The following is a 3,546-nucleotide window of genomic DNA, read 5'->3' on the forward strand; positions in this document are numbered from 1 at the left end:
GAATGTTGCTTGTCGTGAGTTTTTCCTCACTTGTGTCCAGCAAATTTATCAACAAATAGCCCTCCTCTTCAGAATAGCCACCATGCTTACTGGGCTTGAGGAACTGCGCTAGAGTTGCGCTCCTCAGGTTGCATTTAAATTCATACAGTCGCGGGACAGGATTTTTCGCACGCAGGGTGGAAAACAAATTTTCGAGACCATCTTGGCTTAATCTGCTTAGGAAGACGTACTGAAAGTTGTACTGGCTGAGAAGAGCATCTTGGACTTCCAGAGACGTTCTTGTGGCTAAAATGATTCCTGTCTGTACAGGCTTCCAAACTGCTTTGCTTTGGTTGCCAATAACAATTTTAGAGAACATTTCGGCTGTCGCGTGCAAAAATGATACACTGTCTTGATAAGCCTCCTCAACCGCATGGCTGAAAGCGAGGTTTGTCGTTCGTGAGGTCATCAGGCGAAACCACCTAAATATTGTTTCAATGAACCACGCGGTAGTACGCGCATTTCTGGGAATTTTTCCCTTTTCCTCAAGCAGACGCAAACCAGAAGCCGTGTCGTTATGAAAAAGAGAAAAAGCCGGGCCTACTTTCATTTTATCATAATGATTTGGGTCAAGAACAGTCGCGTTCAAGTGCGGCTTGAGCTTTATGTCATCCTTTTCGTCATGCCTCACAAGGGCCTTTATAAACTCGACGTTCACGCAGTTTGTCGGCAAATCGTGTTTCTTCACAATTTCGTTGGGAAGGTAAATGAGCTGGCCTTTTGTCAAATGATTTCTTAGATTTTTCAACAAGTGTGGTACGTCGGCCATAAACCAAAGCTTTCTCTGTGGATCACAGGGGTGAGGGCAACTGGTTCGCGGCCTGCTGTGCTTTCCGACGGTGATTCCAAAGAACTTCCAAAGTGCCTGATTCGCACTGCCCATGTCAGAAACAACAACATGAATATTGATCCCGATAGACTCGCAGGCGGTAATTAGGTCAACTACATGAGCTTTAAAGCTGGCAGTATGGATAGAGTTGCCGGTCAGTTGATATCCGATGGTTTGCTTCCATCTGGGGGAAAGACCTCCCAGCATAAATACCAAAGCGTGCGTGGCTAAGCAGTCATCAGGAAGCGAACCATCGGACAAAGGCAGTGTGGTTGCGCCCAATACTTCACAGCATGAATGATCATCTACGAGGCCCGACGTGATCTGCATCTCGTCTACCATCAAAATGGCGTGGCGTTCCTCCGGCTTCATGAGATTCACCTGTAGAATGCAAACCGCTGTTAGGAATGACTGAAAGTAAGCTCACGATTGTATTAATGTATCAAGTAAACATACAAACTTAAGACGCGCTGGAGACACCACTAAAAAAAAGCAGAAACGCAGCCAAACATATAGGTATAACTGTTCAACATATTAGTTTCGTAACAATGAAAAGAAAGGTAAAACTGTCAAAATCAACCAGCCAAAGCGACCTGATACCAGGCAAGCTCACAGTACAACAGGCTTGGTGTATGGTAACTATTTACTTTGATCTTGAGGGGTTCCAAAATATCAGTAAGAAGTCCGGGTCGAAACTTTGCATGTTCGATGTGCCTTTGCAGGGTGCGTTCTGAGGGCAAAGGTTAACCATATTCTCTTAGGACACTGTAGCCCCGCGTTCCACATGCCAGCCGCAGCCTCAGTGACTTCACAAGTGTGTCAGCTTCCCACCGCGATCCCTGATTTGACAGCCGCTCCAGTGACGACATCTGATCGTCGTTGAAAAGATGTTTGAGCTTTTTCTTCAGCTGTTCCCTTTGCGCCTCGCTCTTCAAGTATCTTTTTCTTGCAGCTTGCAATCTCCTATTTGACTCCCCTTGATTGCGCTCCAATTCTGCTATGCGTTCCAAGAGGGCCTGGTGCGATGCTGTAAAAAGAAAAATTTTAGTATCTGCAATGTACGTCTATAGGTCAAGCGTACGCTGAAGAACAAGAAACATCGCGTGCAGGGTTTACAAACAGACGCGGAAAGCTTCCTTTCTCTGACTAAGTATGAAATAAAGGTCTGGTGGCAGCAGAAACTGCGTTAAAGAGCACTGTATCGTTGGCTACCGCAACATAATGCATAAAAGGGGTCATTTACCATTGGGAAAAACCGCTTCGGGGCTAGGAACAGGTTCGCCAGGGCAGTCTTGAGGTGGTGCTGATGGAGAAATTAAATAGCTGTGTGAGTACGCGGCCACTCACTGACTTCGTGTGTGCTTAAAGAGACAGCAGCTTACAGGAGGGTAAAGTGGGAGAAGTGGCGGGCCCTATTGCCGACGCACTGCAGTGCTGGGGCAAGCACGCGGTGGCCTCATGCGCTGTGTAAAAGATCGCAATGTCATTAAATTCAACAACTAAATAAAATGTGTAATTTACCATCGATCAAAGCTGGTTCGTGGCTCGCACCAGGTTCGTCACGGCAGTCTTGAGATGGTGCTGATGGAGAAATTAAATAGCTGTATGAGTACGCGGCCACTCACTGACTTCGTGTGTGCTTAAAGAGACAGCAGCTTACAGGAGGGTAAAGTGGAAGAAGTGGCGGGCCCTATTGCCGACGCACTGCAGTGCTGGGGCAAGCACGCGGTGGCCTCATGCGCTGTGTAAAAGATCGCAATCTGATGAAACGGAACAATAGATAAAGCAATTTGGCCGACAACATCCATGTAGTTCTCGTGAAAACTCTTTCCGACGTAATTTCCCGTATTGTAACACCGTTTTATAGGTGGTGGTGGTAGTGGTTTTTTTTATTAAAATAATAGTAAAAAGGAAGGAAAGATTTTTGCTAGCCCCGGCATCTGCCGTCGATACTGAAGCACCTGAGCTGGGGCAGCGGAAATAAAGGATAGCAGGCAGAATGGAGGAATTAAATGAAAATAGGTGAGGGGACAGGAAGAGAGGATAGGGGAGAAGTAATATATACAAACTAGTTACACATTAAGAAATGTGTCCAGGTTGTGCGCGTGATTAGTTCATTTTAGAGGATTTAAAACACGCGCACAGCACTGTGTTGGCTACAACTGGAGTGGGGCGTCCAGTTCTTAATCGTTCAAGGTAGAACTCGCGGAGCGTTCGGTCACTGCGTGTAACTACCTGACGGAGAACAGACGGGACGTCAAGCCCGTGGGTTCGAGGAATGCACAGAGGCTCACCTAAGTTCGCTCACGAGTGCGCGCACTGCCCTGCGGCCACAATAGCGTCTTGATGGAGTCTGGTAGTATGCCCTGCGCCCTATAGGCCGCGAGCATATCGCGACGAGCATCGGCTTATGCGGCATAGTGAAGGAGCAGGTGTTCTAGTGTTTCCACTGCACCGCATCCGTCACTCACATCACTAGTCGCGATTCCGTGACGATCCCGTCGTTTCCCGGGCCACACGCAGCCAATGCGCGCGCTGAGGATCATTACACGTTGTGACCGTGTAAGTGCGCGACAGCCGCTGATACTGTCGATGCGCTCACCTCCCGCGATGCGTGCGTCGGGGTGCTGCTTTCGGAGATGGTCGTGGATGGCCTCACGCCCGTCCTCCAGCGCAAG

General features: G+C 48.2%; 1 long non-coding RNA gene across 1 annotated transcript; it reads right to left on the minus strand.

Moving 5' to 3' along the window:
- Positions 1–1,655: 1,655 nt before the first annotated feature.
- Positions 1,656–2,568, minus strand: LOC144100547 (uncharacterized). Its single transcript, XR_013307720.1, has 4 exons — positions 2,390–2,568; positions 2,251–2,331; positions 2,112–2,171; positions 1,656–1,895 (listed from the first exon to the last, which is right to left on the minus strand). It is a non-coding gene; the product is annotated as an uncharacterized LOC144100547 (long non-coding RNA).
- Between the last annotated feature and the right edge of the window lie 978 nt (positions 2,569–3,546).

The sequence above is a fragment of the Amblyomma americanum genome, chromosome 8, assembly GCF_052857255.1.
Source record: "Amblyomma americanum isolate KBUSLIRL-KWMA chromosome 8, ASM5285725v1, whole genome shotgun sequence".
NCBI classification, from domain to species: Eukaryota; Metazoa; Arthropoda; class Arachnida; order Ixodida; family Ixodidae; genus Amblyomma; species Amblyomma americanum.